This window comes from Mesoplodon bidens, assembly GCF_964165515.1.
Source record: "Mesoplodon bidens genome assembly, chromosome: X".
In the NCBI taxonomy this organism is placed as follows: domain Eukaryota; kingdom Metazoa; phylum Chordata; class Mammalia; order Artiodactyla; family Ziphiidae; genus Mesoplodon; species Mesoplodon bidens.
The window spans coordinates 140,118,211-140,141,968 of NC_138163.1; positions in this window are offsets into that span (position 1 = coordinate 140,118,211).

Consider the following 23,758-nt stretch of genomic DNA (forward strand, 5'->3'; position numbering starts at 1 on the left):
TTGATTTTTAAAGAAAGATCCTTATATATCGTCTTTTCCCCCCATGTATTCTATTTTCTCCCCCACTGCCTGCAGTTCTGCAGTGTGAAAAGCCCAGGATCTGCATAGCAATAACTTTCTGAAAACGGCAGGGCGTACCATTATTTTGTTTGGATTTGAGAAAATCAATTTCCTCTTCTGTCTCCTCCAGTCCAGCGTGATCTGTGGACAATGCTGTCATCCTCCTGGATCTCTGCATTGTATACTTGCATCTACCAAAAGCCCTCGATGGGACTTAAGTTCTTTTCTGAAAACATTATTCCAAGGTATTTATATTGATGAGTTTATTCACTGTAGTATTTTCGTGAAATGCGCTTCAGGGTTTTAGTCTGCTCCACGGAGAAAACGTTACAGGTTCTTCTCTGTTTTGTTTCTTGCTGCTGCCCGTGTGAGGCAAGGGATAGCAGAGACAAATAGCTGATTCACGGGGAAAGAGAAAAAAAAGAAAAGGAGACAAATAATGAGCAGCTTTACGCGCTCTGAGAGCACCCAGACTAAAACCAGTGAGGGTCCTGATAGCCTGAGATGTAAGGAAACACAGCTGCTGTGATTCACGGAGCATGTTTATTGAGAAAGCACGGCCTTTCTGCGGGTACCTCCCCAGGGAGACGTGAGATGTAGCCCGAAGGCTGGCACTGGAAGTGACAGCCTGTGGATGGGTGGTCCAGCCTCCTTGACTCTGCTCAGTGACCCCCATCTTCTCCAGAAGCATCAGCAGCCCAGGCCCATGAGACCCACCTGAAGCCACCGAATCCCCCATCCACGATCACTCCCACTCCTGGCCTCACCACACCACCAGCCTCTGGAAACTCTAAATTTCTCCTCTTCCGCTACGTCCTGACTGCATTCACTCATCTCTTAAGCAACTTGCTCCACCACTCACGTCACCATTTTGCCTATACATTCAAAACCCATTTTATTCCACTGCCGTGTAATTTTCCTACCTAGGGAAAAATCATAATTTATACTCCTACTCACTAATGCACACACACACACACACACACACACCAGCTTCTAATGTGAAAGCATCTTGGAATTATTGGAATTAGCCCCATTAGGTCATGAAATATATTATGTGTATTCCTCCTGATATCTATTTGCTATTATAGAAATCTTGCCTCATTAATCATAAATGATTTTAATCTATAGGTGTTGGTATTCAATGATGCCAAAACCATAAAATAAAGCTTTAAAACTTTTCTTTCTTTTTTTATTATTATTTTATCTTTAAAAAATTTTTATGGGAGTATAGTTGATTTACAATGTAGTGTTAGTTTCTGCTGTACAGCACACTGAATCAGTTATACATATACCTATAGCCACTCTTTTTTACATTCTTTTCCCACATAGGTCATTACAGAGTATTGAGTAGGGTTCCCTGTGCTCTACAGTAGGTCCTTATTAGTTATCTATTTTATATATAGTAGTGTGTATATTGTCAATCCCAATCTCCCAATTTATCCCTCCCCCCTGCCTTACCCCCTGGTAACCATAAGTTTGTTTTCTACATCTGTGACTCTTTTTTTTTTTTTTTTTTTTGCAGTATGCGGGCCTCTCACTGTTGTGGCCTCTCCCATTGCGGAGCACAGGCTCCGGACGCGCAGGCTCAGCGGCCATGGCTCACGGGCCCAGCCGCTCTGTGGCATCTTCCCGGACCGGGGTACGAACCTGTGTACCTTGCATCAGCAGGCAGACTCTCAACCACTGCGCCACCAGGGAAGCCCTCTGTGACTCTATTTCTGAAACGTTTTCTTTCTTGATACACGGTCTGAAGCAGCTGGTGTAGCACTGGAAGAGTCTGATACATGATATAAAATTTACAGGACAAAACATTTACACTTGGTACTTTTTAAGAATCTCATTGACACCATCCTCCTCAATAATTGGATGATAATACTTTATATATCATCTGTTATTATTTGCGTGGTTTTTGTTTTACCTGAAAATGATTTCGTCTAGGTTTCACATTTCTTATATATCATGAATCAATTAACTTACATATTATAAAATTTAGTTCCTGGGGCTTCCCTGGTGGCGCCGTGGTTGGGGGTCCGCCTGCCGATGCAGGGGACGCGGGTTTGTGCCCTGGTCCGGGAGGATCCCACATGCCGCGGAGTGGCTGGGCCCGTGAGCCACGGCCTCTGAGCCTGCGCGTCCGGAGCCTGTGCTGCGCAACGGGAGAGGCCACAAGAGTGATAAGCCCGCGTACCGCAAAAAAAAAAAAAAAAAAATTTAGTTCCTTTCTGCTATCCTCTGAAGTCTCTTTTCTAACACGTTCCCTGCTTTTTTGTTATCATTTCTGCATTTTAATTTCCACCAATGGTATTCATACTTTTATATTCTCAAGCCACAGACCTTATATTAGATCTGCATCAATTATCCTGTTTTCAGTGATTTGGGTGATTCCAAAAGTAAAATCAGTGAGAATATTTGTACATCTGTATCATTATTGCTGTTTAAACAGCAAAATCAATCATGTTGCCACCACTGAGTTTTTTGTCTCTACAGTCAACAGTATTTCTACATCTTTGGCAACAACAAAGTTTAGATGCTGACCGTCTTCATACCTTCTACTTCATTTGAGAATACGTATAGATGTGCATTTCTAAAATAGTGGGGTTTTTTTTTCCTTCTCTGACCGCTTTTCCTAAGACAAAAATACCAGTCTTCTGTAGAAAACACTTAGTATTTTCCAGCTATTTACAAATCCTGTTACAGGTACTAGAGCTGACTCTTTGTCTTTAAAATACTGACTTATCTAAGAAACAGAAACAGACTCACAGACACAGAGCACAGACTTGTGGTTGCCAAGGGGGAGGGGGGAGGGGGAGGGATGGATTGGGAGTTTGGGATTAGCAGATGCAAACGATTACATGTAGGATGGATAAACAACAAGGTCCTACTGTAGAGCACAGGGAACTCTATTGAATGTCCTATGATGATAAACCATAATGGAAAAGAAGATGAAAAAGAATGTACATATGTGTATAACGGAATCCCTTTGCTGTACGGCAGAAATGAACACAACATTGTAAATCAACTATACTTCAATAAAATAAATTAAAAAAAAACAAACCGAAAAATACTGACTTCCTCTTTGAGAATAGGTCAGTTAGTTTGAATGGAGATTGTCTTAGTCAGCTTGGGCTGCCATAAAAAAATACAATAGACTGGGTGCCTTAAACAACAAACATTTATTTCTCACAGTTCCGACGGCTGGACATCCCAGATCAAAGTGCGGGCAGGGCTGGGTTCTGGTGAGGACTCTCTTCTGGTTGACAGACGGCCACCTTCTCTCTGTGTCCTCACGTGATGGACAGAGAAAGCTTGCTCCCTGGGGCCTCTTCTTTTTTTTTTTTTTTTTTCTGTATGCAGGCCTCTCACTGTTGTGGCCTCTCCCTCTGCGGAGCACAGGCTCCGGACGCACAGGCTCAGCGGCCATGGCTCACGGGCCCAGCCGCCCCGCAGCATGTGGGATCTTCCCGGACCGGGGCACGAACCTATGTCCCCTGCATCGGCAGGCGGACTCTCAACCACTGCGCCACCAGGGAAGCCCGGGCCTCTTCTTATAAGGACACTAATCCCACCCTCATGACTGCAGCTAACCCTAAACACCACCCTGTCCCCTTCTCCCCGGCCAAGGCCCCATCTCCAAATACCATCCCACTGAGGGCTAGAGCTTCAACATATGAATTTTTGAGAAGTCCCAAAATTCACTGTATAAAGAAGACTATAAACACAAACCTTTATAATGATTGTCTTTTAAAAATGATCATTCTGTGTCTTTACCATGTTCTGGGGTTCCACTTTTGCTGTTTACACCGGACCTCCCAAAAAGGGCACTTGAAGCTTAACTTGTGCCTTTTTCTTCTCTCCTATATCAGTCAGCACTGTTTCCTTCTTCTAAGTAGCACTGAAATCCTTTATCTGCTGGGAAACCTTTACCTCCACTCTTATTTGTACTGAAATTCAACTTTTAAAAGTGCAGTTAATCTTAAGGGAAACTTACAGAGGGGAGGACCCTCGTTATGCAAAATGGACAGTCACCCAGCAAATGAAGACTGGTTTTCACTTCTGATATTTGATTTTGTGTTTATATGACAATTAGAAGATCTTCTCCCTTTAGTGTGTGTGTGAGTGTGTGTGAGTGTGTGTGTGTGTGTGTGTGTGTGTGTGTGTGGTTTATTTTACTTCCCTAACATGGAATTTACATACATCATCTATGGTTAAACTTTAAAGTTGAGTAATAATGGGAATTCCCTGGTGGTCCAGTGGTTAGGGCTCCGCTTTCACTGCCGAGGGCCCGGGTTTGATCCCTGGTGGGAGAACTAAGATCCCGCAAGCCCCGCCATGCAGGCCAGAAAAAAAAGTTGATTACTATTAACTTTAAATGTATTCAAAATCACTTCTTGTTTTATCCACATAAACCTGGCATTGATTCCTATTCACATAGATCTGGATGTTACAAAATTAATGATTGTCCTGCCTTATTCATTTCTTCCTCATTTTCACTATCTTATTATTTCTAGTTTTTCTAATGATTCGGACAAACCCTTGAATAATGTCCATAAGTCTCTGTCACCATACGTCATCTTTTCAATGTCCACTTTCTTCCTCTGTGAAGAGGGATAACGAGACGTATTTCCACTTCTACCTGACACTCTCTGTCCATCCACTTCTCCTCTGGATTAATGGGATGACTACCCTACTTTGCATTTGTATAACAAATAAATTATGCATGACAAACACCTGCCTCAGTGCTTTCTACCATTCACAATATGTTGAATTGGGCTTTAATATTCATCCACTTGACTGGCTGGATTTCGATTCCCTTTTTCTTTTAAGAAGGGCTCCTTTATGTTTTCCAGGGTCTCCTATGTTTGGAAATATCTTTCTCTGACATTTACAGTTGAATGATGATAGCTCAGGATACAAAATGTTTCCATCCCTGTGACTTGCCCTGGGGTCTTTCAAGCATTGTTACCTTGTAAGTCACTCTATCACTGATAAAAAGTCCTGCATCTGCAATCCCTTATCACATGATTGAGTTATGCATAAATTCAGCTTGTTTTCTGTCCTGACGCTGCTATCGTTTTTTGATCTAATATAGTTTGAATTTGAGTTCTTTATTTCATGTTAGCTTAGAATACAGAAATCTAACCTCCAGGTCTAACTCCTTTAAGTTTTTCTGCTCTGTTGTTGTCAAGGTTTATTTCATTTTTATAACATCATTGTTTTTCTCTCCAACACACTGTAAATCAACTATACTTCAATAAATATTTTTAAAAATAATTTTAAAAAACGATTTTAAAGAATCTTGGTGACCACAGCAGATGAAAAAATCTTAGAAGTTTAGTGAGATTTAAAGTAGAATAGAATAAAAATATAAGTAGTTAAAAAAACAAAAACAAAACCCTCTTCTTCCTGAGGCCTTGCTGTGGCATGGCGCTGCTTCATCTTTCACTCCCCCGACCCTCTCTCAGAGAAAGGCACCTCTTGTGCCTGATGCAGTGTTCTGGGATGTAAAATAATACTCCAGGTGATTCATCAACGCAGAAGAGAGTGATTCAAGGCACCAGTGTTGACGGAGCCCGTTTTAATGAAGGCACCGTAGACCATATGTAGGACCTTGGATCCTTCCCTATCTCATTCCTATTTCTTTTATGGGTGGAAAACAAACCAGGTATTTCCAGCCAACATAGGGTACTCTGAATTGAGATAGATTGCAGATTGGCACAGTGGGAGTGATTTTTAACAACTTCCCCTCTTCCATGACCAACTATTTCCTTAGAAGGAATTGTTCCTCGGGGAACATGGTATGGGAGCAGAACATAAAAAACATCGGTAGGAAAAACGGAGAGTGGTGACATCCTATTTTATGTGGTTGACAAACACAAGGCCGGGTCCTCAGGCTAGCCTGTCTATCCATCCTGTGATCAGATTGTCAAGCTCGGTGGTGAGCATCCTGGGAAATAAGTCTATGCTACAAATCATGCCCTTTCTGCCTTTTTACTATTCTCAAGGGTGGCAAAGAGCTTGGAGAACCCTTTCAATCACTCTTGTTTCACACTGTGTCTCAATTTTATATTTTGAATGACTTTAGGGGGAAGAAAGGTGGTTAAAAGTTACAAATGTATTCCTAAGAAAACAGTAATACAACTTTCAGTAAAAAAAAAAAAAAGAAAAGAAAGAAATACATTGGAGTTAACGTCCTGTGCTGTATTTTAATGAAATATTATATAACGTAAAAGAGGAACCATGTGTTATCATTTGGCAAAGGTTATTAGACACTGTAGAACATGTCTTCTGCTTTCTATAATACACGTGCCTATGTGGTTAGTCCTACCACAATGAGTAGGTGAATGGGCTGTGCGTTCTGGCATCGTACAGGCAGCTGACCGTAGTGTTTTCATAAAGCATTTGTAAACCTTGTTCTTACTAATCGTTCAATCCGCTCTCACTGCTGATTTTCTCTGAAATCCATCTTATCCTAGGGATAAGTGACATCCATGCCTGTTTACATAAAATAGTGGAAAAATCCACACACGTTTTATGTTATTTTATTTTTTTCACACCTTTATTGGAGTATAATTGCTTTACAATGGTGTGTTAGTTTCTGTTGTATAACAAAGTGAATCAGCTAAACGTATACATATGTCCCCATATCCCCTCCCTCTTGCGTCTCCCTCCCACCCTCCCTATCCCACCCCTCTAGGTAGTCAAAAAACACCGAGCTGATCTCCCTGTGCTATGTGGCTGCTTCCCACTAGCTATCTTTTTTACATTTGGTAGTGTATATATGTCCATGCCTCTCTCTCACTTCGTCCCAGCTTACCCTTCTCCCTCCCTGTGTCCTCAAGTCCATTCTCTACATCTGCATCTTTATTCTTGACCTGCCCCTAGGTTCATCAGTACCGTTTTTTTAGATTCCATATATATGCGTTCGCATACGGTATTTGTTTTTCTCTTTCTGACTGACTTCCCTCTGTATGACACACTCTAGGTCCATCCACCTCACTACAAATAACTCAATTTCATTCCTTTTTATGGCTGAGTAATATTCCACTGTATATATGTGCCACATCTTCTTTATCCATTCATCTGTCGATGGACACTTAGGTTGCTTCCATGTCCTGGCTATTGTAAACAGAGCTGCAGTGAACATTGTGGTACATGACTCTTTTTGAATTATGGTTTTCTCAGGGTATATGCCCAGTATCCACACCCATTTTTTTCAGCAGAAAATTCCGAGGAAAATGTACATTTCAATTATACAAATGGCCTCTTATGAAAATTGTAATATGTGTGGGTATACACGCTCACATAGAGTGGTGATGGATGGTCCACTGTTCATTATTAAGGTAATACAGAGGGAAAAGTTAAGTATTGGGAGCTAGGGTTCTCATAGTGGAAGGAGAAATTCAAGGGTAGGAACATAAGACCCATATGGGAGTGGCTTTAAATTGAAGATATCATTGTAAAATAATGATTTCTAAAGTACGCGTATGCAAGTAAATGTGCGTATGTGCTTGCGTGGGTGTGTGTAACCGCGGGCATGTGGAGATAAATGCATACATACATACATTGCTTATGTCTATTCACTCAAAGAGCCAAGGAGCAAGACCCCCAGTAGCAATGAGCCAACCTTGTGCCTAGACGTTACTTTCTAATACTACCAATCCTCACTCAAGGAACCAGATCTTACAGATATGGCTGATTGCATGGCTGGGAGATGTTAAGATGAACCTGGAATATCTCCAATGGCCAAAAAGTAAGAAAGTACTCAAAAATAGTAGAAGAACTTCTCAGAAGAACATAGAAGCTGTAATAAAGGAGCTCCCATTCTGGGAAAATTTGAGCACCAAATAAAACAAGTATCATAATAGATTATGTCCTTTGACAGATCAAGGGATAAAGAAGATGTGGCACATATATACAATGGAATATTACTCAGCCATGAAAAAGAATGACATAATGCCATTTGCAGCCACATGGATGGAGCTAGAGATGATCATACTAAGTGAAGTAAGTCAGAAAGAGAAAGACAAATATCATGTGATATCACTTATATGTGGAATCTAAAATATGACACAAGTCAACTTATCTGCAAAAGAGAAACAGACTGGGCTTCCCTGGTGGCGCAGTGGTTGAGAGTCCGCCTGCTGATGCAGGGGACATGGGTTCGTGCCCCGGTCCGGGAAGATCCCACATGCCGCGGAGCGGCTGGGCCCATGAGCCATGGCCGCTGAGCCTGCGCGTCCAGAGCCTGTGCTCCGCAACGGGAGAGGCCACAACAGTGAGAGGCCCGCATACCACAAAATAAAATAAATTAAAAAAAAAAAAAAAGAGAAACAGACTCACAGACAGAGAACAGACTTGTGGTTGCCAAGGAGGAGGAGGGGAGGGACAAATTAGGAATTTGGGATTAACAGATACAAACTACTATATATAAAATAGATAAATAACAAGGCCCTACTATAGAGCACAGGGAACTACATTCAATATCCTGTGATAAATCATCATGGAAAAGAATATATATACATAAATATATATTTAACTGAATCACTTTGCTGTGTACCAGAAATTAACACAACATTGTAAATCCACTATGCTTCCATAAAATATATTTTAAAAAAAAGATAAGTGAGGCTTATGCCCTTATGGGTGACATTCTTGTGGATTTTAACCATAAAACACACAAGAAAATAAAGAAAAGCTTAAACGTGTAACTTGACAAAGTCATAAATTTTGCCAAGCACAGAGAGGGAGTGCTGAGAGAGGGATGCGTGAGGTCTAATTTAAATAGGATAGACAGACGAAGTCTTTGGGAAGTAATTTATGTTGAGGCTTGAGTCAGGAAGAGAAGGCAACCTTTTGAAGGTGAGAGAAGCAGCACTGGAAAGAGCACAGAACCTGTGCAAGGGCTCCGTGGAGTCGCTGAATGAGGCTGGTTCTAGAAGCACAAATACCATGAGTGTGGCTTGGCTGGGAGATGCAGAGAGAACGGAAGAAGATGACATAAAAGAAGAACCAACTTGTATAGGACCAAAAGGAACTTCATCATCACAGAAATCAGAAGCCATTGCTGGATTTTCTGCAGAGAGAACAGTAATCAGGTTCACATTTTTACCTCTTCATAATTTGAGAGGCAATTTTTATCTTTATTTCTTTTGGATGTGGACCATTTTTTAAAGTCTTTATTGAATTTGTTACAATATTGCTTCTGTTTTATGTTTTGCTTTTTTTTGGCCACGAGGCACGTGGGCTCTTAGCTCCCCAACCAGTGATCAAACCCACACCCCCTGCATTGGAAGGCGACGTTTTAACCACTGGACTGCCAGGGAAGTCCCAGCAATTTTTATTTTTCACATAAGGCAAGTAACATGTGTTCTACTGATATGTTATTTTGTCATTATTATCCTTACCATCTGTGAAGCAGACTCCTCCCATGTCACACGTAGGTTTGAATTTTCAAGGTACAATGTAACTAACATCAGTTACTGAAAACAGACTATGACAACTAATCAGAAATATACAAAATTACTTACATTATAAAAGAGTTAGGGCTTCCCTGGGGGTGCAGTAGTTAAGAATCCACCTGCCAATGCAGGGGACACAGGTTCAAGCCCTGGTCCAAGAAGATCCCACATGCCACAGAGCAACTAAGCCCGTGCACCACCACTACTGAGCCCGCATGCCACAACTGCTGAAGCCTGCATGCCTAGAGCCTGTGCTCCACAACAAGAAGCCATGGCAATGAGAAGCCCGCGAACCGCAACGAAGAGTAGCCCCTGCTCGCGGCAACTAGAGAAAGCCCACACGCAGCAATGAAGACCCAACAGAACCAAAAATAAATAAAATAAATAAAAATTCTAAAAAAGAATAAAAGAGTTAGCATGTAAAGGAATCTTATTAAAGGCATAACTGATCAATGTTTTTTGTTAACATATGACCCACACTTGAACAATGTTGTTCAGAAATTAGCTTCTGCTATAGTATATAAAACCGTAATAATGATCTCTGCAAAAGTCGGACACTCAGGAAAAGAGAATTTGTTTCTCAGTATTTATTCAGATACTTGGATGATTCAAACGAGTTATCTATCATTTCTTCCTTGACAATAGATGCACTGAGGGGCTAGCTTAACTACCTTAGCCAAACAATGGTATCCCTCAAGACAAGCAAAGAATTGCCATATTTCATCCTAAGGTGGAGATTTAATATGGTACATACATGCTTATCAGCCAGTCTTCTTGCTTTCTGTCCCTGGGAATCCACATTTACAAGGTGTTATACACAAGGAAATCTCCCTAGATCAAGTAATTACTGTTTCTTTTCATTTATAACTAAAGGTCCCTACACCAATAATTACAGAGATATATTTCAGAGTAAAAACTATTTTTGCGTCACTTGTTGGCTGTTTATCCACGATGGATTTAAGCAACCCAACTAGCATCAACTCTATCATTGGTAGAGGAAAGTGAGTACAATTTGGAAAAATAAGAAAAGAAACCACTATGGAAACTAAGATGGAAAACTGAGAGCTTTTATACCTTGTTCAGAAGCAGTAGAAAATTATTCCACTCTTAGATTTCTTAGTCACGAGAAATAACCAAATCTATTTTTCCAACAGCAGCACAGCCTGTAATCATTTGTTATGTATCAACACTGAAGTCCTCATGATTGCAACAGAATAGCACCTTAACTTTATCTCTCCTCATGTCCTATCAATTCCTGTTCCGTTTGAAGTTTGCAAACATTACAGATGGAGACCCCGACCCATTTTCTCTCGGAAGGAGAGGTGTTTGAGAAGTCCCATTTCTGGGACTTCTAAAAATAAACATCCAGAGTACCCACGTTGTGTTTAGAGAGATGAACCTTCAACCTTGATGGGGCAATGGTTAGATTCCTGAGGTACAAAATATAATTGTGATGAAGGTACATGCTTGAGTGAAAGTCTATCATAAACAGAGGTGGGCAGTAAATGTTAAGTCAGTGCATCTGTATTGGTTTTAAACTATCTTTCATGGACAGTATATAAAATTCTAAGCTAAAGATATGTCTTCTGAAATTGTGAAGGGATCACGTGTCTGTCTTCTGCTTTCGGTATCTCAGTAGTTCTCCTTATACAGAATGCTTTTCCCACTCTTGTCTGTAGATATTTAGATGTTCCTCAACTTTTGAAGTCTTCAGTATCTTTAGTATTTAATAAAGGTCTTCCTCCCTCTTCTTTCTCCATCGCTGTCTCACTATTTTTTTCCTCTCTCCCCTTCTCCCTCTAAAAATTCAATCTTAAAATTTAACATTTCTTTTTTCTGGACATAGAAAGTTTTTCTCCTCCTCATCTTTTATTAATATTTTCTGCACTTGTTTTCTCTAGTAAGACAGATATTTGACTTCCTGAATCTGCCTTCTTTCTCTTATCATTTTCCCCAACTTTTTATTTTTATTTTTTTTAATTAATTAATTTGTTTGTTTATGGTTGCATTGGGTCTTCGTTGCTGCACGCGGGCTTTCTCTAGTTGCGGCGAGCAGGGGCTACTCTTCCTTGTGGTGCACTCTCACTGCGGTGGCTTCTTTTTTGCGGAGCACGGGCTCTAGGTGCACGGGCTTCAGTAGTTGTGGCACGCGGGCTCAGTAGTTGTGGCACGCGGGCTCAGTAGTTGTGGCTCGCGGGCTCTAGAGCGCAGGCTCAGTAGTTGTGGCGCACGAGCTTAGTTGCTCCGTGGCATGTGGGATCTTCCCGGACCAGGGCTTGAACCTGTGTCCGCTGCATTGGCAGGCGGATTCTTAACCAGTGCACCACCAGAGAAGCCCACTCGGTTTTTATTAAGTGTACATATGGATGGAATAATGCTAAAAAGTCTCTTTACACACACACATTTCAAACACAATGGATATGTATAATCCAACATTTCCTATGTTGGGATATAAAAATAATGTTTCATATGATTAAAATTATTTTAAAATTATTGAAAGCTTCTTTGTCAAATCACAATATGATTTCAAAATTGGAATCTACAGTGAAATCAGTATCGTATGGTCAAAACACTCATTCAATTTACACCTTAAATACTCGTTTTACACACTCGAATGTAATTCTAGTTAGAAAGAAATAAAAACAAATGAATGCTTATTGGAGGTTCAAATGTATTGACACTTTACTTCTAATACTAGTAAATTATGTCAAAATAGTAAAAGTTGTACACAAAAATAAAACTTTTATTTTGCTTTCTGTCTCTAGAAAATGAACACATTCTATTTAAAATCAAACATTTGTTAAATTTAGTGTTTTGTTCTACAAGAGGGTGTTTTGTTTTGGGAGTACTGTTTAATGTGAGTTTACAGATGATAGACAGATGGGTAGATGGGTGGGTGGTTAGAGGTACATAGATAAACAGACATCTATTTATTTCAAAATATTCAAGGTAAGCTAACATCAGATAATGACATAAATATATACGAAGAGTTCCGTTCAGGTTTTTATTGTGCTTTATACATTTCCCACAATTGTAACAAAGCTAAATGAAAAATTACTGTAGAAGAGGTTCATACTTTTTGTATTATATATACAAGTATGGAAACAACATAGAAACCAGTTAGGAAAGTCTCCCCAAGAGGCCAGCCATTCATGCAGTGTTTTGCTAAGTAACATTCTTTTTCCTTCAGCACCTCCAATTTCTTTTCTCTGTATTTCCTTTTGCCTCTGGAGTATTGGTGTCACACGGCAGTAGGTTTTCCCAGAACCTTGTGATAAACTGAAGCGTTTTTCTCTGCCGCTATAACTAATCATGCTTACACCTGGAATAATCATTGCCCTATTTACTGAGCATATGAGAAAATCCCATCATAATTAATATTAGAGGCTATGTTCCATTTGCATCATCCACCTTGCTGCAGATAAATGAGCGCCTGGGAAGAGAAAGGAAGGTTAAGGTGCACCCTGCAGTTTGCCTGTGTTCCATTTCTGAATATTTGAAAGATGAAGCATGTTTGCTCTCACAATGTTACTTACATGCAGCCTAGCGTCGCCTGCACTCAGACAGAAGTGAACCCAGCTGGCAGACAAAAATAGGGGCATCATCTAGCATTTCTTAAACATGTTTCTTAGAACCCCTGCCCTAAGGTGACCCACGTCCAGGGTATGAAGACTTCAGCAACTTACTGCTGTGTCGTAAATTTCTTTGGATATCATCATAAATGTCTCTCCACTCGTAGAGCCACTGGAAGATGTCTTACTTTTTTGACGTGGACCTACTTTCTAAACTCCTGCAGGACACTCCCTCTCTTCTGCAGAAGGTGCTGGATTATGCGAATAAAACTACATCACGTCCTGTTAAGTTTGAATCTCCAGTTATCACCAAATATATTTTTGTATACCTGTGTCTCATGCACTAGTTGGAATGCACGTATATGAAGTGGGGGTTTGGTATTTACTGGAAATTCAAATTTAACTGTCCACCCTCTATTTTATGAAACACTCTAAATTACATATAAGATAGAAAAGAAGTAATAATGTCTTCTGATACAGAAAATCCATTTATAGACAGAGCTCTAGATATTTAATATGTGGTTTAATGCATTGCCTTCTTGTTGTGAAAACATAATTTTTCTTTATGTATTTGAGTGTTTCCCTTCATTCTGGATGTGACTTCTATATCTCTGCATATCTCTGTCTACATATAAATAAAACGTAAAAAATATTAATGAGTGTACATACATGCATATATGTGTATAATTATGTATTATTTGTGTATATATAGTATATATAGATACATGTCTATATATTACTTATATGAAAGGACCATATTTGTAACTTAAAAAATGGTTAGATATTGCCTATGTCAGCAAATTTATATTTCATGTGATAAAAAATACTACAGATACATATGTCCACATATCCATGTGTCTGTGATCTATCCATCCCCCCATGTATCCATTCATCCATCCACATCCGTCTCTTTTATATGTTTCCCTATATCTTTCAATTCCTTCCCACAGGTGTTGACCCCAAAGACCACTCGTAATAAGCACCGGCAGCCCAGAATCTGCAGCCCAGAGAAATTAACTTACACCCCACCCCAAATGCAAAGGACACCACATCTTTGCGTGATTCATGACCACTATCTGCGTGCCCTGCTAAAACAGAGTTTATTCATTCTTGTCTCAGTTCCTTTGTTGACTTATCAAGCATGGCTAAGCACCTCCTGTTTGCCACACCATGTAGGTACTATTGAGGATAAGGGGCCCGTTCTTTGCACCCAGAGACCTCCCAAGCTAGAAGATGGTGAGGGAAAAAATACCAAGTATTTTAATAGGTGGTTTCATAGAAGTTTTGGAAATGACCTTCTAGAGGCAGCAAGAAAGGTGGGATAAACAGACTCCTTGAACTTTCATGTTTGCTCAGGAGTCTTGAACAGGCACATTTGATTAACTAGACCTCCTACTCTTATTTTAAGAAAAGAAGGACATTAGGGACTTCCCTGGCAATCCAGTGGTTAAGGACTCGACACCTCCAGGGCAGGGGGCACAGGTTCGATCCCCAGTTGGGGAACTAAGGTCCCACATGCTGCACGGTGTGGCCAAAAAAAAAGGAAATTAGAAAGAGAAGGAGCGGGGGTTGAGAAAAGCCAGAGAAGGGAAAGGAAGCAGGTGGTCTGAAGGACAAATAGACAGATTAAGGTAAAAATCCTCCAAAATATTTAATTCAACCCCAGTGTCATTTTAAGCAGATAATTAGCTTTTTCATCACTTTCCATCTCTGTTTGTCCCTCTGACCCATGAGCCGGATATTGTATTCATAACTAACCGTGCATGAGTAATATATAAAACAAAATAATGTAACCTTCTGAAATGAGTCTTATTATATAGAATCAGGTAGTATCCTTTTACAATTCGTTATTGAAAATCAGGTCCCGTTTTCTGAGATTGATCTTGCGTGTTCTTTTAAAATGTCGTATTTTCATAAAATGTATATTTTAATCCATAAACAAGTGACTTGGTCTCTGACCCACATCCTCCCCGCCACCAAAAATGTACTTAGCACAAAAGAATGTTTTGCCCAAACACAACACTACATATTTTTTTTTCCTGTGACGCATTAGGAGATTATAACTAGGATGCCACACACGTGAATGATGTGTATCTTTACGTGGCACTTGAAAGGGCCTCAGTGGCACGTGATGATTGTGTGTGTTTCTCAGAACAGCTCCCACTCACGATACACAAGCACGTAGCAAATTTAAAAAAAAAAATTTGCATAACACTCTTCACGTTGACTTTCATTTGCTATTCATGGAAATGATGCTCAGAAATCATAGCACTTAAAAGACGCAGGGGTTCTCCCTCTTGATCCGCAGGATACTTTTTTTCACTTTCTTCAACTTTCAATTGGATGGACATTCATGGAAAGCATGCATAAAATCCACTCTACTCTGAATTTAGATCAGAGAGATAGTTTTTATATTCATGCTGTAGTTCATTTACTTGATATGGAGCACGTGGTAACGAAAGTATTTCTGAAAGGTTATTGGCACTTCTCCCCTTGAGGTCTAACATTTTCAGAATTATAACACCAATTCCTTGAGTATATTTTGGAGAGGAATGAGAGGAAGATGCTTCTGTTAAAGGGGAAAGAATGTCTGTAGGAGGAAAGGATTTCTTTATAAATTCTTAGAATGACTAACCACCTTGTTTGAAATGTACGTAATTTCCAGCTAAAAAATAGACAGTATTCAAGAAAGTAATGTCTGGGTATGAACGGTTTGCAGAATAGCATGTTTTTAGCACCTTATTAAAATGGTCCTGTTTCACCATTTCCAAATCTCCCTACATTTTGTTATTACAAGTTAGGAATTTGTCTCTAAATTCTGTTAACTTTGGATATGAAATGAGTTGTATCCCACTGCCATAAATGGTAACCTCTCTCTCTTTTTTTTTTTATGGCATGTCAGGTTTTTCCTAAAGACACGTGGGTGTTGAGTGGTATGCAGGAAATGGATAAGAATGGAAATTTCATGTCAACTGTTTCTCAAGGCCACCACACTGGAAATAAAGATAGATTTTAGACTGATATCAATTCACCAATTCTATTCATGGAATTCTCTAAGATCCTGTATAGACGAAAATAGAACATAATACGTAAGGTGTATGCACCACCCTGAAAGTACTCAAAAGTGCATGTACAGCTTTTTAAAAGGAAAGCAAAATGTGAGATTTTAACAGTCACACTTCCCCTTATTTGCTGGGATATCTTCCACCCCACAATCCCTAAATAAATGCATATTTCTTTTTTTTTTTTTTTTTGCGGTACACGGGCCTCTCACTGTTGTGGCCTCTCCCGCCGCGGAGCACAGGCTCCGGACGCGCAGGCCCAGCGGCCATGGCTCACGGGCCCAGCTGCTCCACGGCATGTGGGATCCTCCCAGACTGGGGCACGAACCCATGTCCCCTGCATTGGCAGGCAGACTCTCAAACACTGCGCCACCAGGGAAGCCCAATGCATATTTCTGTACACTTGCAGTCACTGTTCTCTGCTTCTCCGAAACTCATAAAGAAAATCCTATATAGTTTTAAATATAGTTACAAAGCTCATGCTTTTAAAGGGCATTATTATTATCCATATCATAGGTTTCATATAATCCATATAATTTTTCCAGAAAAATCCCAAATTTCTAAGAACAGAACTTGCACCATGTCTTAAAATACTGTATACTGTTTCATCAGTGAATTGCAACATTATAATAATAAATTTTTCTTATCGAACATAGATTAAAATAATGCAACTTGAAGTCAATACAAAGTTAACTATTCTCAAAGCAGGTGCTATGTTTTTAATAGAAGAGAACACCATCCATTTAGAGATTTATTTGAAAATTATATTTTTGCCATGGATGACATTGTATTAATCTAATTCCTTTGCTACTTCTGTTTCCTGGCATCTAAAGGTGGTCGAATTTCTTTGGCAGCCACTGTACCTCCTGCCATGAAGCTAATTGTGGCTTCTACCCTAAACAGTAGTCATCAGAGGCCCCATCTCATTGAAAATATCCTGAAAATTCCCCTTGAGGAACAGATTCCTGTTTTCTGCTCAGCCACACAGGCTGGCTCTTCAAACAGCCTTTAACATGGGCAAAGACACACTGCTTTGATCTCCTCTAAATGTATCTACTTCCTTTTTAAGTGTCTGGCATCCTGATTTGATCTCTTCTAAATTTATCTATGTCCCTTTTCTAAAGTATCTGGACCGTTGGATCCAGGTTCAACCATCAAGCCTTTGAGTTTATGGTTGGTATGGGGTATTACATAGGGCACCTCTAACTCAGAAGGAAAAACATCCGTGGACTCCCCGGCAGTACGCTCAAAATACACTCCTAATTGCTAAAGGAAATATGTTATCCAAATACAGCTGAGAAGAAAGGAGAGAAATTCGCTTAGAAGCAGACCACCAGAGGCAACAACTGCTACCGTCTTACAGGAAGGACGTCATTCCAGGCTCTCTGGGTATCCGCCCCGGCTGATAGGGTACAGCGATTGCATAAATAGCCCCGAGAGTTGCTGATGGTTTTCCGTTTCTTCTCCTCCAAGTGTTTCTCCATCTTTTGAAGGGGAACTGAGTCCGTGATTGGCATTGGGCAATGGGATATCTGCAGACACGGGACGTTAACGCTGACTTGGACAGGCCCTTCTGTGCTTTCGCATGTCCCCTGGATACCACTGCCGCCCGGCCTCGCGTCCTGGATCAGAACTCAGCTCTCCCGGCTGAGGCCATGCTAGACCCGCTGGCCGCCGGACAGCCTACCAGCCAGCCTCACATGCAAGAGGGAATCTGACCAAGATCCACTCAGTCTGGCCAGGATGAGCCAAACGCCTACAAATGTCCATGGTTGTTGAATGAAGTCACTAAATTTGGGGGAATTTGTTTTGGAGCAATTGCTAACAGATCCCGTTCCTCTAATACTGCATGGAATACCTCGTGTACAAGTTTATACCCTACGTATCCACTGAAATGCTCCTTTATACCCACCAAAATGTTACTTAAATTTCTCTGTGTATAAAACATTATCATAACAGACCAGTTTCCCAGTGTGGGATATGTAGGTTTCTCAGCATACTGTCACAGATACAAAACGAAGGTAGAGACCTGCTTCCACTGATACGTCGCTGTGCACGTGTGTGTGTGCGCGCGCGCACACATGTAGAAGCAAATCTATACCTACGTGCTAACAAAAGCCTACATTATTAGTAGCCAAAACACTTGTTTCCCTCAGCACTTTAAAAGCTGTTACTCCAGTGTGTTCTAGCTTTGCAATGATAGAAAACATCTTTCTTCCTTGTATATTATACATTTCTGTGCCTCCTACTAAGATTTTATTTTTATCACAGGTCTTGAGCGAATGAATTACAATGTTCCTTGGTGTGCTTTTCATGTTTCTTCTGCTTCAGAATCATTGCGTTTCTTGTATCTCTAGTGTATCATGTTTAGCCAAGTTTTTAAAAATAGACTTTATTTCTTCAAATGTATGTTTTCTTTCTCCTTTTCACTGTCCCCTTCTTTTCAGACTCCAAACATGGGTATATTTAGGCACTGGAAATTGTTCCATAACCCACTGATGCTATTTTTTATTTTTAAAAAGTTTCACTAATGTGTATTACGAGTTCACAAGTCTTTTCTTCTGCAGTGTTTAATTGGCTGTTAATCCCATGCAGTATTTTTTTTTCATCTTTCATTTCAGATATTACATATTTCCTTTCTGAGTCTGATTATTTGTCTCTTTTTTCGTATCATTCACATCTGTCCTCTCCACATCATCAACCTTCTGGTTCCAGCTGGTCTGGGGTCTACGTGCTTGTGGTCAGCATGTAGCTAGTTAACTTCTTTCACCTGGTGGGGTTTCAGTCTCTGCAAAACAGCTCAAAGGGCTTGGTTCAGAATATCATCATCTGCAGCCCTTGAGGAGGAACTAACAGTCCTTGGCTTTGTTTAATGATTAAACTATTACTATTTTGTCTTGCTTGACTTTTCCTTTCTCTCTGCGTTTTCTCACTTCTCAGATTAAATGCATTCTTTGAAACTCGGGGAAGGCCGAGAAGGCTACAGTTTTCTACAGACAAGAGGCAGGTGGAGGGCATGGGGAGGGGAGTCTTTCCCAGGAAGGTCCCAAAGGGTCCTGCTTGGGCACAGGAGAGAAAACCCAGTCCTAGGAATTCCATCCTGTTTGGTAGCAGAAGTATGGCTATTGAAGGTAATTTGGAGTGTTATGTAGAAGTTTTATTCTGATCCCTATATTTTTGGGGGGAGGTGATTTTGATTAGCTGACAGACATATAGAAAAGGCTGCTTTTTGTTGGGAATTTCCTGAATGATACAGATTGGTTTCTAAGATTGCTCGTTCAGTTGGACCCTTCTCTGTGAGTCTAGGGAAGTTGAGTTCCTTCAAATTATGGTTTTTAATTGGGGGTGGGAGAAATAATTGAGGGTAGGATTGTGTGTTCTTCAGTATTTTTTTTTTTTGGCCAGGTTCTACAACTCCCTTTCTTTCTTTGATTTCCCTTTACCCCCGTGCTCAAAAGATAGCACTTCACTCCTTTTTTCAGCTGACTTCTTCCCAAGAATTGATGCTTTTTCAAGACTGCCCTCTTAAACCGTGTAAACCTTCCACCTCCATCCCTGTAACCAGAAGTCTGATCTTTTAGAGCCTTTATGAATGTTTTCACAGTTGGTGTGGATTCCTTATGTTTAGGAGGACATGAGACCAGTCTTTGCTTGTTACCTCTGTTGTCGTTTCCTTGCATTGTGTCTAGAACCCCTAGTTCTGCGCAAAATATATTTTTGGAGATATGGGAGCTTAAGAAATAGATCTTTGGGATATTGTTCTCTGTTTTTTTTTTTTTTTTTTTGCATTTTTCTTCTTACAGGTTGTTTGACGTTTATACCCTTCTCTCACGTGGTTGAGAGGCAGGCATGGGTTTTGGTGAATTTTATTTGGGATTTTTATTTGGGCTATTGTTTTTAGACTCTACATTTTTTTTGGAGGCCGAGTTCAGAGATATAGATTTAGGTGATCATCATTACACTGGTTTCCTCCAATTACTTTTTTAAGACCTAGTCCAGTTTGGTAACCTATGATGAAGCATATCTATTTCAGTGTTGCTTTGTGATTACAGAAATGCTTCCATTAGCTCTGTCAGACATTCGGTGTTCTAGAAATCCTTCAGTTATAATCAGTCGACTTCTGAGCAATGTGCCTTGTTGGGATGTCCGATTTTTTTTACCTTCGTAATAGCTGAAAACTGATACAACTGCAACTAACCTATGCTATAGATAATAGTTATCTATTAACAGAGTGCTTTTCTTACAACTGAATAATGAAACGCACCCATGGTTAATTAACAGTCCTGCAAAATAGGCTTATCAAATATTCATTTTCTCATAGTGATGAGTTGGCAAAACTTCTAAACATTTTGCTAAATTTCTAACATTTTACCGTTGCAATTTTCTCTCTACCCGGTTTGAATACTGAACATTTTTGAACCACGGGGACTTTTTCCTGCAAACATTGATCATTAAGGGATGTAATGTATAATGATTTCTGAGGAGGCTTAAGCGTCCACAGATGCGTGTCCTTTGCAATTCAGAAAGGACCCCACTGAGTATGATATTCTGAATGATACTGCAACCATTTCATCTCCCTGTCTCTCAGTTCACATGTACGCCCTGCAAACAACCTCTATTGTTAGGGATTTTTAAATGGTTATGATAACCGAACTTATTTAAGACACACATCCTGCATTCAGAATTAAAAAAACATATCACTTTTTTTTCCATGGGCTTTTGGAGAGAGTTGCTGAACTGGTGGAAAGTTCAAACATTCAAGAACTCCTTCCATCCAGTGTCCGTAATTTGCATGATTACGTATAATGGCTTTTGGGCAATATTTGTATAAGGCAAATAGGAATACAGTTTTGGATTGCTAGCTGGGTTACTGTCTTCTGGGTATTCCCCGCAGAGAGCCAAAGGCAAGCGTGTTAAGCGCTGTTTCTATTTAAGGAGGTATCTGAACGCCCTGCGTCTCCTACTGCACTTCCAAATGAAATGATTTTATAACCTTTAGAAAAGGTTTCGCTTTTGTTGTTGCCTGTTTTATAGGAGTAAACATGCTGCTACTCTAAAGCAACCACAGGCTTAGCTTTTAAAACAGGGCTATGATTTGATGTCATTTGAAACCAACATTTTATTTAGGAAATGTTCTGGAGGATTCACTCTTAAAAGGTATTAACCGTCGTTGACCCTTGTTTCTCAAAAAAAGGCAGTTATCCCTAGTCCATTTGTGATTTAGCTCAGTTTGTTTGCACGGGACTCCTTTTTTTTTTTTTTGCGGTAAGCAAGCCTCTCACTGTTGTGGCCTCTCCCGTCGCGGAGCACAGGCTCCGGACGCACAGGCTCAGCGGCCATGGCTCACGGGCCTAGCCGCTCCGCGGCATGTGGGATCCTCCCAGACCGGGGCACGAACCCATGTCCCCTGCATCGGCAGGCGGACTCTCAACCACTGCACCACCAGGGAAGCCCGGGACTCCTTTTAAAGATGACTTCTCTGTTCCTGATCTCAAATTTCCAGTCTGGCAAAGTACGGAATGGAGCATCTGAGTCTAGACACTGTTTTCCCTCATCATTTGTCTACATAATATTGAAAAATTCACAGTGCATGCAAATCTTGGCTTCACAAGGCTTTCCTTTTCCCTCTGTGCTGTCTTTACATGAGGTACATAAGAGGAAATCCTACAAAATGTGCCAGAATCACAAGTGTCAGTTAGCCTTAACTGCCGAAGAAGCTGCTTCTACAATCGTGTGCTCTTTTTTTAAAATAAATTTTATTTATTTATTTATTTATTTATGGCTGCATTGGGTCTTCGTTGCTGCATGCAGGCTTTCTCTAGTTGAGGCGAGCAGGGGCTACTCTTTGTTGTGGTGCGCAGGCTTATTGCGGTGGCTTCTCTTGTTGCACAGCACAGGTTCTAGGCATGCGGGCTTTAGTAGTTGTGGCAGGTGGGTTCAGTAGTTGTGGCTCGCAGGCTCTAGAGCACAGGCTCAGTAGTTGCGGTGCACGGGCTTAATTGCTCCACGGCATGTGGGATCTTCCCAGACCAAGGCTCGAACCTGTGTCTCCTGCATTGGGAGGTGGATTCTTAACTACTGCACCACCAGGGAAGCCCCATGTGCTTATTTTTTAATCACCAGAAATGGTGTTTAAAAAATGCTTTTGATGATAAAGACTTATCTAAAGTCTTACATTTTAAGAAAGAATTTATGAAACATATATTGTGATATTTATTTTGCAACATGCATATAAAGTGTGTATTATACATAAGTATATGTATGTATATATATATATATACATATATATGTATGTGCATGTTTGTATATATTTTTTCTGTATATATATATGCCTTTTACATATACATATACATATACACTTTATATATGTGCCTTTTGTGTGTATATTATATATAATATAGTTATTTACAAAGTATATTAATATTATATTTAATATAATGTTCAATGTATTTGAACAGTATTTATCATATAAAATAACTTACCATTTAATACATAGCATACTATTTAATATATATCTCCTTCTGTGAAAGAAAAACCCAGATACGTCTAAGAGCTTCACTTTTGCTGGATTCTAAGGAATTATGAGAGTTTAGAAATGTTATCCAGCAAATATTTACTCTTTTTCTGATGTTGAGACATATTTTCTGATATTGAATTTGGCCACGCAACTTGCTTTGGCCAGTGGAATGTTAGTAAATGGGACACCAGGACATTTCCTTGCAATGTGTTTGTGCCCTGGGACTCTCTCTCTTTCCATTCTGCCGTTGGTCGGAAAGAATGTGCCATGGGTACTCCACTGTTTCCCATAGCAACGGAGGTGTGTGGAGCCATCTTGGAAATGACCTGCATCTTGGAATCCAGACGAAGTCTAGGGCTGCAGATCCCCAGAAAATGAGTGGGAATAAGTACCTTCTTTGAAAAGCCACTCTCTTTTGAGATGGCTTATAATATAGCCCTGTTATGGACTAAATGGGTACGCTCCCCCCCCCCAGATATCATGTGTTGAAGCTCCAACCCCTAATGGGGTAGTATTTGGGAGGGGATTAGTCTTAGATGAGGTCATGAGGGTAGGGCAAGGCAGTGAGCTTGCCTCGCTGGCGTTGGCAGGAACGTCTTCCGGAAGCAGAACCAAGGCCGCCTCATCCTGTCCCGCCCACTCCTACACGCATGCCCTCCGACAGGAGAATTACTGCTCTTCCCACCAGCCACCCAAGCTGCCCTTTAGCTTCCCAAAGTTGCCCTCAAACATGTCTGCATGATCGTTCTCCATCTCATGAAGCCATCTCTCCAAATGTGTGCAAGTCTTGTTCTCAGCAAGTCATCGCCCAGGGTAGGGACTGAATCCAGACCCAGGCAAAGCACACCATTGAAGGGTTCTGATCTGGCAATGCAGGTCTCTTCAGCCATCTTCCTGGCTAAACCGTAAGCTAGCATGGCTTTGTTGGGACTTGTGTTTGATATGAGCTTCACATCTTCTTATCACCTCCCCTAAGATATCATATTGTATGCATTTGAGCAAGCTTACTATTGATAAAAATAAATGTTCCTCACCATCATCAAGAATGCAGATCTGGGCTTCCCTGGTGGTGCAGTGGTTGAGAGTCCG